Source organism: Somniosus microcephalus, chromosome 27 (assembly GCF_052327205.1).
Source record: "Somniosus microcephalus isolate GS21.2 chromosome 27, FLI_Smic_1.0, whole genome shotgun sequence".
In the NCBI taxonomy this organism is placed as follows: domain Eukaryota; kingdom Metazoa; phylum Chordata; class Chondrichthyes; order Squaliformes; family Somniosidae; genus Somniosus; species Somniosus microcephalus.
The window spans coordinates 31,880,343-31,896,442 of record NC_141013.1 but is presented as its reverse complement, the minus strand read 5'-3'; positions in this window follow the sequence as shown (position 1 = coordinate 31,896,442).

Below are 16,100 nucleotides of genomic sequence, written 5' to 3'. Positions count from 1 at the left end.
AGGAAGAGGTCGCGGGTTTGGGGAGTGCTGCCGAAGAAGCCTTGGCTTGGGGTTGGGGTAGTGCTGAGTGGAGTATTCCTCGCTTGGTGTTAGCATCCTGATCAATGTTCCCCGTGGCCCCTTTAACATTCAAAAGTCCGCCTATGCGCGGGTTTTACAATTTAAAAGCCGGCTCACCAGCTGCGTGGGACCCTTGGAGCACTGCGTGGCCACGCAGCTTAAAAGGAACATTGATCCTGACTATTTCTAATCTACATTAAAGACCTAGGGGTTGATTTTGGTCTTTTGGGCACATGACCAGTGGAGTGCACTCGAAGCGAAGACGCAGCTGCGATTTTGAGGTCCCAGCCTCATTTATAGCATGATAGCAAAATACTGCAGATGCTGGAAATCCAAAATAACAACAGAGAATGCTGGAAAAACTCAGCAGGTCAGGCAACATCCATGGAGGGAAATTTCAGTTGACATTTCGGGTTGAAACCCTTCTTCAAAACTGGAAAGAAAATAAAAAGATCGAACGCAAAGCTGCGATCGAACAAAAGAAGAAAAAGAGACAATAAAAGGTATGCGAAGCCAGATGAGATGGTAATGGGCCCGTGGAGACAAAAGGCAGCTGAGACGGATGTCCCGATGCTGCTCCCTGGATTGAGTCCTACCAATATCAAACTATCCCGGCCGTCAGCAAGATATGTTTGGGGGGTGGGGGTAGGTTGTGATCACTGAGGGAGTTTTTCCCGGGGCAGTGACGGCCCAGAATACTTTCCCCAGAAAAATAATTGCAAACTTGCTTTTACTTGGCCGCTTCGACCTCCATTGCCCGTGGAACAGATCGGATCCTGCATGCTGCGACTCTCCGAAAGTGGTAATTGGTTGTATTTATATCATGGGAGCCCAATTTGCATAGAAGGGCTCTACTGCCTGAAACAGGCAAGCGCTTTGGATGCCCGGCAGTAGGCCACTTTCAAAATGGAACCAGCCTTATCATCAATTAATGGGCTGGCAAGGCTACTGACCCCATTTTAAGGTGAGAACAAACTAGGAGTGTCAGTTGAACTCGAGAAGGCAGTCTGGGAGCTAAGTTAGACAAGCTATATCATAGAGTGAGACAGTGGACCAGATTTTGCGATAGGACTAACAGTGAGGCTATCAGTGCTCACCACTATTAAGGAGTAAATCGGACAGCGACTTCTGGCATCCACACATGCGCAGTTAAATGCGGAAATCCGGAAATTGCTGTCCGAGTTACCCTGCTCCTCCACAAACTTCACTGCGCTGATACCTCGCTGAGAGATTCAGCATTAAAATACATGAAGGGCATGAAGTTGTGGTACATACCCATTAGTTACCCACTAAACACACCAGAAAATGTTAGGGCTGGTGCATTCAGGTTTAAGTGAATTTTTAACAGCATGCTAAGTGTTAATTAAAGCCTATCAACCTCTCTGGCCCTGAAAATTTAATTTTACAAGTGAGGAGTCTCATTCCTTCAGAATGTAATTATCGCTGGAGATTTATTTAAAAAAATTAAATTTAAATAAACATTAAAAAAAAAAATTATTTCTGTTTCTTTTATCTCTTCCTCTTAATCCTACCTTTCTTTCCCTCTCTATTTTGTTTCCTGTGCATGATTTTACATTGAATTAAATATTTTAATTTATACTTCTTGGTTTACAATCTATGTGGCTCAGTGAGGATTGTTCAATCTGATTGGTTGAAGAGACGCACTGTTGCTTGTCCTGCTCACACACGCCACTGTTCCCCTGTAGAGGGTGCCGCGCTGAAAATGATCTCCAGTAACCATAATTTGTCGCTCAAATGCCCACGAAAAGTCTGTGGGCAGCTGTAAGCGTAATGAATGGTGAGCGCCGTTCCTTCGCCACTGACCACAAAATCTGGGTCAATGGCAGATGAAATTTAATTTGGGCAAGTATAACGTACTGAGCATTGGAAGAAAACATGAGTACCCCATGAATGGTATAGAAATGGCTAACGGTGAAGTTGAAATAAATTGCAGGTTTTAGTAGACCAATGTTCAACTTGTCTAATCACCACTGAGCAGCACTGAACAAAACAAAGAAAATGCTGAACTATATAGGCCAAACTGTTGAGTACAAGTTTAACTGTACACCAGTTGTTTTCAGTTCCGGGCCCTGGAGAAAGTGCAGAGAATGGTCATGAGACTCCTGGATGGTGGGGACCTCAGTTATGAGGAAAGACTGGGGAAACTTGGGCTCTTCAGCCTTGAAAGGAGATGATTGAAAATTGAGCTTATTGAGGTGCATAAGATGAAAAGGTACATCTAAATGATTGCTCAACACAATACAGGGAGCACAGATTCAAACTAGTTAAAGGCAAATTCAGGTCTGGTATCACAAAGTTCTTCTCTATACAATGGGGTCAATTTCCACCTGTCTTGGTTGGTGTTAATGGGGTGGCAATGGCCTCAAAATGAGGTCAGTAGCTTTAGCGTCCCATTAACCTTGACGATGTGGCTGGCTCCATTTTGAAAGGCCTTGGGCTTCTAAAGCACCAGCCTGTTTCAAGTGCTAGGTCCCTTTTTTATTCAAATAGGGGACCTATGCCGTGCAAACTCCAATCAGTTCTATGGGCGATGGAGCAGAAGAGGCCCAGCAAAGGTACAATATTTAATTTATGCCCAAATGTTTTTAATCACCATCTTCTCTGACCTATTGAATGTCAACCTAAAACAAGGAGCATTGATTTACTGGGAAACCTACCGTGTTAAAGTTAAAAATTCAGCCCAATAGGATCAGACAGCAATGCGTGCTAGAAGAAGATTTAATTCATTTCCTTATTGGTGCACATGTTAGTCCCTGCTCAGTCTTTGATTTTCTTTGTCGATGGAGGTTATTTTTAAGAACATAAGAAATAGAAGCAGGAGTAGGCATGCCATACAGCCCCTCGAGCCTGCTCTCCATTTAGTAAGATCATGGCTGATCTTTGACCTCAACTTCACTTTCCTGCCCAAACTCTAGGGGGAGAAATTGAGTCGCGCTCCCTTTGGAGCGCTAACTTCGCTACTTTTAGCGCCCCGGAAAAATTAGCGCTCCCGCAGCCGTAATTGAATTGTAGCGCTCCAAGAGGAAAGCTACTGGAAGCACCCTGTCTCCCTCTTGGGGTGCTGCGAGGGAACATTCTCAAGAGAAGTGCCAGGCTCATGGAGCGCAGCTGGCACTCCGCGGGGGGTGGGGGGGGGGTTCAGGAGGCCGGGGACGGCAGCGGAGGCAGATGCTTGCAGGCGGCAAGCAACAAAAATGGCCGCCCGGTACCTCGCCTTTAAATAGCACCTCCCCGGCCGCAGGTAGGTCCCCCTGACCCTGTCGGATATAGCGTCTGGCGGTAAATCAGGGGGCGCTACCGAAGATAGCGACCGGGGCGCGAGCAGGGTGCTGCACACGGCGATGATGTCATCGCCGGTGGCGCAACGCCACGGGGCGCTAACGGTTACCACCGCCACTAACCTCCCGCTGAATTTCGCAGGAGGCATTGGCAGCGCCGCGCCCGGGCGCTAGTTGCTTTGTGCCCCGTTAGTGCCTCAAGAGGGAGGCGGGGCGCTTCCAGTAGCGCTAATGGGAGGCACGAAGCAACCGAATTTTTCCCCCATATATCCCTTGATTCCTTTAGGGGGAAAAATTCAGTATCGCCCCGTTTGGGGCGCAATTATCAGCCGTGCGCAAAGTTTAGCGCCTGGCACTAATTATCGCCTCCAACAGCAAACTTGGCTTTTATCGCCCCTGGAGGTGATTGGAGCGCTAAATCAGGTGCTTCACACCTGTCTTAAGGTGCAAAGGCCGAGGAGCGAGGCGCTACCTCAGAGCGCTGGCGAAGCTCATGTGATGTCAGTCAGCAATGGAACACAGACACACTGGTGCCGGCCAGTTCTTAAAGGGGAGGTCTGAAACGTTAACTCTGTTTCTCTCTTCACAGATGCTGCTTGACCTGCTGAGTTTCTTCAGCATTTTCTGTTTTTATCTTAAAGTGGAGGGCCGATCTTGCTCTCTATCCACATCCTGCTCATTGCAGCCTTAAATCTCGGCCTGGAGAGGCCTGTACATCAAATCTGCTGGAAAGAACAATGGAGAGACCCAGGGAAAGAGCTCAGAGTGCAGCCCCCACAGTCTCTTCTAAATCAATACAAGGAAGGGCAAATCAATGAACCTGCAAAGTGCTTCTCAGTATCCAAAACTCCTTCACACAGCGTTGAATCTCTCCTGAAGTCTCTCTCTCTCTCAGAATGCGTGGTGCAAAAATGTCACATACAAAAAAAGGCAGGAAGCGGTCGTCTTTAAATAGCGCTCCCCCAGTCCTTTCCTGACTGCAAAACGCTCCCCTCAACCTGTTGTTGCTAGCGGCAGGCGGTAAGGCAGGGGGCGCCACTCAATATCCGGTCCGGGGCGCTACCGGGGCGTTGCGCACTCGACTGACGTCACGATCTGCCGGCGCAGGAGATCGTGGCGGTAGTGTTTAACGCCGCCGCAAAATGTCTAGTTAATTTCGTGAGAGGTGCAAACATCGCCACGCCCGGGCGCTAGTTGCTTTGCACCCCATTAACGCCCTCTTAAGGCGCTAACGGGAGGCGCAAACAACTGAATTTTTCCCCCTTAGAGTCCAAAAATTTATCATTCACAGCCTTGAATATACTCAACGACTGAGCATCAAAGATGAAGGGCCCTGCATTGGCCAGGAGTTTTGTGGTATGTTTTGCATTAATTCGGATTTTTTTTAATTTTTTTAGGCATCATGCCAGGATTTTTGTTTTGCTTCAAGTACAGTTTTCCTCTCTGGATACTCTAATTAGAGGTGTAACAGTGTAAAGTGTGATCCATGTAAAATATTGTCCTCAGGAAATCCCAGGTGCAATTCGAGCCAGATTCCACCTGGACACACTGGACAGCAAACAATATAAAAACTGGCAAAGCAAAGAACTGAGTCAGTTGCTGATGAATGGCTGAAGGATATGTGAGCTGTTGAAGGAGGAGAAAATATACCTTTCACAACTAACTCCAGTCCCCTCATTCCCTGGACACTTTCTTCATGATTCCCTTCCTATCCTCTTCTTCCTGCCCCCAAAAGGAACAGTATGTATGCATTATTCAGTAACTTTGCACCTTTGGTTTCCTGTTGAGAGTGGGATGGGTAATTTGTTCAAGGCCTGTCATTGGTTGTGACTCCTGAGGTCTGACATTGCACCTTTTGTGATTGCTGGTGAGAGTGGCCCAGCTTCTGTTACTGCAAGGTGTCGACTCTACGGTTCATGATGCATTTTTCTTTATGCTGGTGGTTGCATCCCAGGAGATCCTTCTAGGCCCGAGGAGAGTCTAGGCTGTATCGGTGGAGCTGAGCCAACACGTTGATGAGAAGTGCAAGTTGCTGGCTCAGACTTTCTGCTCAGTTTTTTTTTTATCAGTGTAGGTGTGACAACGCCAGAGGCTTGAGCACAAAATCCAGGCTAACACTCCGATGCAGTGCTGAGGGAGTGCTGCACTGTCGGCGGTGCCGTCCTTCAGATGAGACGTTAAACCGAGGCCCTGTCTGCCCTCTCAGGTGGACATAAGAGATCCCATGGCACTATCCGAAGGAGAGTAGGGGGGTTATCCCCGGTCTCCTGACCGATATGTATCCCTTAACCAGCATAACAAAAACAGATGATCTGGTCATTATCACATTGCTCTTTGTGGGACCTTGCTGTGCACAAATTGCCTTTCCTACATTACAGCAGTGATTACACTTCAAAAGTACTCCATTGGCTGTAAAGCACTTTCAGACATCCTGAGGATGTGAAAGGTGCTATATAAATGCCAGTTTTACTTTCTTTCTTTTATAACGCCATAATTTTGGCTCAGAACAATTAGAACATTGTGAACATAACACAATGACCTTACCACAGCTCCACCAACTCATCTTCTAATGATGAACCTTGACCTTTGGAATTCTTGTATTTCTCGGTACTGATGTGCATCCAAGAGGTGCCTGAGATAAGTGTATGCGCTGTGAGCCAGCCTGAGTTCATTCCATTTTGAATAAAGAGATCACAATTATTTTTTGTTGTTTTTTACTTAATGTATCAAAACAAAATAGCACAGCGATATCGATTTCGCTCTAGGCGGGCATAGCTGGTTAAAGCAGACAGAAAGTGAGCCTTAAAAAGCCAGCAAGGTCCCAGGTTCAACCCCATTCTGTGGTGAATTAGCTCACCTCAATTGAAATCAGCTTCTTACACCATTTCCTTTGGAGTTATGATGGGAGAGACCAGTAGAAATCCAATGGAATTTTATGGCCAAAGGGTTTTGAAAGATTTATCTATAAAATGTTTGAATGATAGGAAGTTGTAGCGTGTGGTCCTACTGGGTCCGGAAACAGCACCTGGATTGCCTTCCTTATTCTTACATTATATTCTTGTATGTTACTACCTTTTATTAAAAGATTTCTGGGTGGACGGATTAGGTGTTGCAGGTGGGAACACTGTCCTTTCACTTTTGGCACCAGCTCAGACTAATGGAGGTCCAAGTCTCTTTTGATTATTGACTGGTGGAGTCTTAGCCCAGCTCCTGGTGGACATGAAGCCACAACATAAAAGTGTTCTTAATTCAGCACTAATTGGCAATCTCAGAGAAAGAAAGAAAGACTTGCGCTTTTCACGACCACCAGACGTCCCAGAGCGCTTTACAGCCAATTAAGTACTTTTGAAGAGCAGTCACTGTTGTAATGTAGGAAATGCGGCAAGCAATTTGTGCACAGCAAGCTCCCACAAACAGCAATGCGATAATGACCAGATCATCTGTTTTTTATTATGTTGATTGAGGGATAAATATTGGTTAGGACACCGGGGATAACTCCCCTGTGAAATAGTGCCATGGGATCTTTTGCGCCCACCTGAGAGAGCAGACGGGGCCTCGGTTTAACGTCTCATCCAAAAGACGGCACCTCCGACAGTGCAGCACACCCTCAGCACTGCACTGGTGCGTCAGCCTAGATTTTTGTGCTCAAGTCTCTGGAGTGGGACTTGAACCCACAACCTTCTGACTCAGAGGTGAGAGTGGTACCCACTGAGCCACAGCTGACAAGAAGGAACTTGCCACGCAAGCTGCCAGACAGAAAGGCAACAGAAGGGCTGATATGGGAAATGCCAAATGTCAGGCTAGTGTAGTAGACGTGCATCTTTAGGGCTGATGCACATGTTTAAGACCAAGCTTTATTCTGCATCAAAGTCAACATGGGGAAAGAATAAGGCTCCCTTTACTCTGCATCTGACTCCTGTTGTACCTGATTTGGGAGTGCTTAATGCTGACACTTAAAAGGGCTTCTTTTATGAATGTGTGCTCCCGGGTGGACCCTCACCCACCAGGAGATCACGGGTGCCGTCCCTGCAATTTACCATCCATTAAATCGAACGGGAAGAAAATCACGAGGAGTATGTGCTTCTGGGAAGCAGGCTCTGTGCTGGAAAGACACATTCATAAAACTGGCCCTTTATTACCTGAAATGGGGGAGTTCTCTATTCCCTAATGCTGGCATCACTCACCTTAATGAGCACAAACGTTGGAAAAATAAAGCTTTTGCCACAACAACCCATTTATCACACTCCAGGGACTTCTGGTTGAGAGAGGAGATGAGATTAGTTTTGATCCAGTCTTGGCTGAGAAACAAATGTGTGATTCTCCCCTACCCCCAAAAAGAAAGATGGAGAGGATTTTAGTGGGAAAGCTGTGAAAGGGCATACCTGAGGGGTGTGTCTGTACAGGGCACCCAATATTTCTATATTATCTCTGGATATTTGAATGTAATTTAACCCTATATGACAGAAGGTGTTATAATTAATATAGTTGCTTTTAATTTATGTATCTGGTTCAAATCATTAGACCAAATAAAAAGGTACTCTCTGATTTGTATCTGGAAGATTTTTTCAATTGTTGTTAGTTTGATATTATATCAGTGTTTGAAATTATATATTATATCAGTCCTTCATAGCAGATGTGACATTAAATGGAAATCCTTCTCAATGCCTGTTTCAATCAAAATTATTTATAACTTTAATTTTTTTTAAATATAAATCTCAGCTAGATAGGCAGGGAAAAAAATCTAAATTGTATTTTTGAAAAAAAATCTTTGCATTGATTCATGCACATCAATCTGATAGCAAAATTTCTGCTCTTGACTAGTTCTTTTACACCCTCACACAGTTTTGAATCTGAGAATGCAAGGCATTTGCTGCCAAGTACTCTTTGCAATGCAGCCTTTTATGCCTTAGTACTGATGGCCTGGCAATTAGCCCTGGAAATGACCACAGATGTGATAGAAATATTTATATTACTAGGAATGATTCATAGCAGATGCATTTTGCTTAGAATAAGATCATGCTACTTAAGTGTTCTAATATTAGTTGTCAGTTAGCAGCATTCATTTCTAGGAGCAATTATGGGAATGATCGATAAAGAAGACATTTACTGTAAGGGGTGGAGGACATCTTATACAGGCCAGCCTCAAACCTACAGAGAAGTTCTCCTACCACAAGAAGTTCTGTCATGGTCAATGAGTTAATGGTGGTTTTCATAACACTGATAACAACAGATAAATAATGACTGTCCTCTCATGTCCAACAAAGTAACAGAGATAGCTCGCAATAGGGTTGGTAATGAATAATTCACATATTATCTATTTTTATCTAGCATGTACGCTGCAGATTCTGGTTGTCTTCACAGTTGATTTACAAGTCAAAAAAGTGACCATATACATCAAAGAATAGGGATTCACTTGAACGTGATTTTGTGTTCCTTTAAATGTTGAATATTGCAATAAAATCAATATAAAGTACGTCTCACACCTGCTGCAGTGTTAGCAGCTGCCCGTTCTGGAGGATTTCACTGCACCAGCTATTTGAATCGAGCTGGGGACACCCAAGCTTGCCCAGTGCAACAAGAGAAGGCTAATAAATTAGTGTGGATGAAATCATGTGTTAAAAAAAGTGGGGAAAGTGATTATACATATGGACATTGCCAAAAAAGAATGTAAATGGTGAATTATTGAAAAGTATCAGAACTTTAGCAAAAAGGGAAACCAAGTGGGAACTGACAGCAAATGGAATCCTATCTTTGTGTGTATAGTCTAATTAGCATTTAAAATATTCAACTGGTAAAATGCTGCAAAGTTTACGGTGATGCTGATCAATCAAATTTATAATGAATCGTAAACTTTAATCAACACCAATTTAAATAACCAATTAACTGCTTTATCATTACAGCTAGTCAGCGAGGGCATGGTGCAGTACTGTGCACACGTTTGATCTGGTAATTCAGTTCCTGGTCCACAGGAGAGTCGTTGTGACACCATGATGATAACAAAACAAATATTACGAGCGGCGGACCAAATATGTGACTTAAAGTGAACTGACTTAGGCTTTTTTTGTGTGTGTGTGTGTTATGAGCAAAATTAGCTCACTGCAGAAGGCCTGTGAATAAATATTCTCCTGTGCATAGATTGCGGGATCTCTCCACTTGCCTGGATGAGTGCAGCTTCAGCAACACTCAAGAAGCTTGACACTATCCAGGACAAAGCAGCCCACTTGATCGGCACCCCATCCATCACCTTAAACATTCACTCCCTCCACCACCGGCGTACCGTGGCTGCAGTGTGTACCATCTACAAGATGCACTGCAGCAACTCGCCAAGGCTTCTTCGGCAGCTCCTCCCAAACCCGCGACCTCATCCTCCTAGAAGGACAAGGGCAGCAGGCGCATGGGAGCACCACCACCTCGAAGTTCCCCTCCAAGTCACACACCATCCTGACTTAGAAGTATATCGCCGATCCTTCATCGTCGCTGGGTCAAAATCCTGGAACTCCCTCCCTAACAGCACTGTGGGAGTACCTTCACCACACGGGCTGCAACGGTTCAAGAAGGCGGCTCACCACCACCTTCTCAAGGGCAATTAGGGATGGGCAATAAATGCTGGCCTTGCCAGCGACGCCCACATCCCATGAATTAATTAAAAAAAATATGGGCTTCCATATAATTACTGACCGCAATGTCCTTCAGCGGCTGGAGTGGTAGCAACACAGACTTTGTTTTGTTTCATTTTAACTTTTAGCAAGCTGAGAATTCACTTGATTACACAGTATAGGCCTATATGTAAAAAGGTTGGGTGTTACTTTTCAGAATTGGTACTGTATAGGATTATGTGGTAGTGTGACAGTGACCTATAGTTTCTATGTGTATTTCAATTCATCCTGAGTCACAGGTCAAATTAAAGTGGGGCACAAAATAAAGACCCATTTCATACATTTTATTTAATGAGATAGAGGTCCATAGGGAGATGGTTAAAGGCATTTCACCGCAACCTCATATATGGTGCCATATATCAATGGTGTGTTCCATAACTATGCCATATATGCCTTGTAAACAACTTACAGGAGACGAGGAGGCTCTTTGAGCAGGCATCCAAAGTAGAAGGAGCATTCAACAATGGTGTAACTTGTCAAATAAATAGAAAGCAAGTTGAACAGTATCAGGACATGTCAAGACCCAAATGCAGTCAGAAATGTGATGACAGGGGAAGATCTAGAAATGCAGGACAACAATGAAAGAAGCATAGGAGAAATAGGGGAGATTTTCCTGGTTTTGTACCCTGTCTCAGTAGATGGCTTGGGTGCAGCAAATATCGATAAATCGGGCAGATTTGCATGCCTGTAAAGGATTCCACCTGATTTTCCATAATTAATTTAAATGGAAGAAAATTGGGTGGCTGCCTCCAATGCACTCGATTTTCCAATATCCACTGCACCAGAGCACAGACCAAGGAAAATCTCCCCTTTTATTCTCCCATTGACCATATATGTGTCATGTGCTGTCAAACACATAGTGCACCTGGATTCCTTAGATACTTCACACCATCAGGCTAATGCTGCAACATTAAAATGACAAATGGAAACCATAGGCATTATTACTAATGTGAATAATGATGGTTTCAATTCATTTACTACCATGGCCAAAAGCCCTCATCAACAGTGCCACCAGCAAAATGGCTTCAGGTGTTAAGATTCCAAGGGCTAAAAATTGAGTAGCTCCCCATTTGGGGCACTAACTTCGCCGGCGCACTACTTCAGTGGTTGCGCCCCAAGAGGGAAGTGGGGCTAGGTGCCGCGGTATTGCAGGTCTTCCTCCCCTTCTTAAAGGGGAGGGGCCTTGCGCAGTGTGACCCGGGGCCCAGCTGGGCCCCCGGGTGTCAGGAGTGCCGGCAAAAGAGCCCGGCACTCAAGAGATGTGTCGGGCTCTTGGAGCGCAGCCGGCACTCCGCGGCGGGGGGGGGCGCGTTCAGAAGGCTGGGGACGGGAGCGCAGGCTGGTGCTGGCAGGTGGCCAGCAACAAAAATGGCCGCCCTGCACCTCGCCTTTAAATTGCGCCTCCCTGGCCGCAGGTAGGCCCCCCTGACTCCGTTGGACATAGCGTCTGGCGGTAAGTCAGAGGGCGCTCCCGAAGATCGCGGCCGGGACGCGAGCGGGGCACTGCGCATGGCGATGATGTCATTACCGGCGGTGCAGTGCCACGGGGTGCTACCGGTTAGCGTCGCCGCTAACCTCCCGCTGAATTTCGTGGGAGGCGTGGGCGGCACCGCGTCCAGGCGCTAGTTGCTTTGCGCCCCATTAGCGCCCGCTAACGGGAGGCGCAAAGCAACCCAATTTTTCCCCACTAAGTCTTTTGGATGCAAAGGTAACAGGAATTACTTTACAATTATCTATCAAGGGCATGTCAGACTATGGAAAACATGGAATTGAAGAACTTTGCTTCCATGAATAAGAAAAAGGAGCAAATGCAAGTAGGAAGGTAAGAACATAGGAACAGGAGGAGGCCATTCAGCCCCTTGAGCCTGTTCCGCCAGCCATTTAGATCATGGCTAAGTAGTTAAAATTAAACCAATATTTTCAATAATGTAGCTATACTGAAATGCACACTTCTGACCAGGAAAGGACTGACAGGAGGGAGAACAGAAGTCATACAGCATCACAGGTGAACCTTTTTGAACTGGCTGAAACCAATAGTGCCAGATTTAAAGCAGGCTGCCAATCAGTAATGTTGAATTCCAATATCTTCCTGATGATTTACCTACCACGTACAAACTATTACATATTCTCATTACAGAAAGAGAAAGATGAGACAATGTACAGGGTGCTCTACCCATATTACCTCATTGACCTGATGCATTTTTTTTTCAGAATGCTGTCGCCCAAACAAGGAAAGCTAGCCAAAGCATTTGCCGAGCCGATCCTGACCACGATGATTAGCAAGTCACCATCTGGCTGTTGTGAAGTAGACATTGCAGCTGATCGTTCTGATTGGGATATTTGGACATGTAGGCTCCAGATGTGGAATTGTTTGTCTTAAGCATGCAATGGGCTTCCCCAACAGATAAAAAGCACAAGGTTTTATGCAGCACTTTAGTCAACACACTCCAGTTGAAAAGTTGAAAGATCATTGCACTCAAAACAGCCAGCAAGGCAAATCTGATATACTTTCTCTTTGATGTGTGAGGAACATATGTCCACTTTCTTGCCATTTGGACTTTTTCGACACCTTGCTGGAGATATAATGAACCATGTCTCTATAACCTGTGGGACAGTACAGCTGTACACACCAATGCTTGGGATTCTGCCGTTATGGACTAAGCACCATCAAAATCTGCTACACCATGATACATTGAGCACACCAGAGGAGGGAAGCACAAGGGTGATATTATATGCAGAAGTCCAGGACACCGGGAGAACTTCTTTGCTCTTCTCCAAATGGTGCCATATGATCTTGTACGCCCTCCTGTGAGGGCAGACAGTGCCTCCTTTTAATGTCTAATCTGAAAGCTGGCACCCCTGACAGTGCAGCACTCCCTCAGTACTCCACTAACGTGTTTCTCCTGCTCAAATTAACTATAGAGGTCTAATGTGTTGGGAAGGGAAGATACAATTTCTATTAATTTGTCAACTCATTATCGGGAAGAATGCTCCTATATTCTCCGGCAGTCAAGTGGTGTATATATTCCTGCTTCCTGGCCATATATAGTAAATGCTGAATCCCTGATATTCTAACAGCTCTATCTTGTATTTTTATTCTTCAGTATATCAGCTATGCAATAGCAAAATGTTACCTCAACAAATTATATTCCAAACAGCACGATGGTAAAATGCTACATGTGAGATAATCATGTACAATTAACCAGAACATTATAATGTGTATGTGATGGCTTAACATACTAGAGTACTATTAATTGCTCCAATAATCAATCGATGTTGTTGACAAGTGTTAGTGATGCCTCACTTATGGGACATCAAACGGTGCTGTTTGTATCGCACAATAAGTAAATGTGCTGTATGGCACTGCATATACTCCTTGGAGGCCAGCAGTATTAAATCTAGATTTCACCTTGTTTTTTAATTCCTAACACTGTAAGAAGGCAGTGTAGCGCTGATCAATATTGCATGGATCCTTCTTTTATTGACTAATTTTTTTCTTACCATAGAGGCTTTAGGCAATATTTCTATCTTCAGTGATGCACAGCATAGATGCAAGGTGCAAGGGTATCAAGCCACTTAATTTTGACTTCCTGTGACATTCCTAACTCAAAATGGCAATTTAGAAGGTTTGCAGTACTGTACAAGACCCCTGGGATGCTAGTTATAAAATTGCGATTGCTGCACTTAAGGAAGATCGTCAGCCTCTATACTCTTCATCTAGACATTGTGGCTCCAGTTCCATCTGTAAAACTAATACTATGACTTGCTAACAGTGTGGAAAATATGAATACAACTCATATGCCACTAACAGCACTCAGTGTGGTATCTATAATAAACCAATTTTGCTGATCAAACAAAAGCTATATGCAAAAAATTCTATTGATATTTGACGAAACATCTATCAAGCTAACTGCTTTTAAAGACTCTGAATGTTAATATTATTAGACCAATAAATATTTAAAATTAGAAATTCACATTCTTAAAGTATTATTTTTATCCAGGTGCACCTCTGACCTCACCTGAGCTAGGGTTTGCTGGACGGGAATCAGAAGATAAAGTCCTAGCTGATTTTTACCAACTGCAACCCAGGGGTGCAGATGCTAATTCTAGCATTTCAACTGCCAACATCTCTGCAGTCAGGAGTCAAAGGTGAGATGTTCCTGGTCTGTATGATTCAGTACCAGGTCCAGTGGTGCATTTACTCACTGAGCCATCAAGTGATCTGGCTTTATCCAGCTTGAACATTCATTTCTGATCATCCCTTAACCAGGGCTCAAAATAAGATACTTTTGCTTTGTACAATCATACCTTTTGTCATTTAATCACTCCTGCCTTCCACCCTATCACAGACCTTCCCTTTTGTTCTTTCCTCCCCTCCCCCTTTCCCTGCCCCTGCACTTGCTTAAAACCTGTTACATCTCCAACTTTTTCCAGTTCTGATGAAAGGTCATCGGCCTGAAACGTTGGCCGGAATTTTCTTTACCTGGGCGGGCCGGGTGTGGGCGGTCTGCGTGGCGGGTCGCGACCCCATTGTTGCTTCCATCCCACTGCAGAAACCGACTTTGCGCTAATGGGGCCTATTAAGCCTGCCCTGTGTGTTACCCGGCCCTATTAAATGGTGCAGGTCTGATGACGGCATCGATGACACGTTTTCAGCCGGGATATTTATAGGAGCCATGGCCACATTGCATTTGAAGGTTCATCTAGGAGTGTGCAGTCACTGCATTGGAGGCTTTGATTGTGTGAGGGTGCCAGTCAGTTCCTTTTTGTAACCTCTAGATGGCACCTTCACCTCTTTTGTTGGAACCCAAAAAATAAACCCTTAAACAAATAAACCCTTTACATAACCCGATTAATCAAATTAAAATTTGGCCTCTTAGATCGATTATGCACTCCAGTCCCCGCGGCGCCCACCGGTCACGAAAGAGCTCGAGCTCGCCGGCGGACACCGCGTGCTCCATCTCCAGGGCCACCCGGCCGCGAACATGGCCGCGGAAGAGAGGGAGGCAATCCGGCCGGACGACCCCCTCGGCCGCCCGCTGCCTGGACCAATTGATGGCTTTCTTGGCCAGGCCCAGGAGCAGGCCCACGAGGAGGTCCTCCGACCTGGCCGCTCCCCTCCGCACCGGGTGATGGCACCTTCACTGTGTTCCTTTGTTAATTGTTTCTCGTTCTCTGGTGTTAATTGTTCCTAACCCTGTTAGTTTTTAATCAGCCTGTTAGCTGTTTATGGGTGGCACCTGGTTTTCTTGGTATATAAGTTCTGTTGTTGTTTCACTCAGTCCTCACTAGGGTGTTAGTCTTGACAATGTTCCTTGTCTTGACTAGGTTCTCTGTGTGACTAGCCTTTCCTCTATGGCAGCTTGCCTTCACAAGCTGGCTGCCATAGTTCTCTTGAGCTATGTATCTAAGTCTGTGTTCTAGTTCTCTCGAGTTATGTATCTAAGTCTGTGCCATAGTTCTCTCGAGTTATGTATCTAAGTCTGTGCCATAGTTCTCTCGAGTTATGTATCTAAGTCTGTGTTCTAGTTCTCTCGAGCTATGTACCTAAATCTGTGTTCTAGTTCTCTCGAGCTATGTATCTAAGTCTGTGTTCTTGTCTCTGGATTTAAGATGTATTTAAGTCTTGTTCTGTTGAGCTGCTTGTCTTGGTAGGGTGCTGTTTGGACTAGCGTGTTGCTATGTGGGAGCCGTTGGGATCTTGTCTTGAGCTTTGCATTGGTAAGCCGATTACCCTTGGGGTAGCTTGTCTGGAGTTGTGCCTCGGCAAGCCGGTTGCCCCTTGTGGTAGCTTGTCGCAAGTTCAGTATAGACAAGTGGGCTTCCTCATGGAAGCTGTCCTGAGTTCCTATCTTGACTAGCCGTCTTGTAACTTGTCTCTAGTTCTCTTGTCTCTAGTTCTTATGTATATTGCTGTGTCCCTTGTGTAAATCTAGTAAAGTTCAAACAAAGTACTGTATATTTGTCTCTTGTCTGGTTTCTGCACTTGGGTCCAGAACCTACCTCGCCCGGAGAGCACGGCCTCGTATTTATACGGCCCCGTGGCTCCCCAACCCTGACAGATTGCTCCAAACAGTTGGAGACA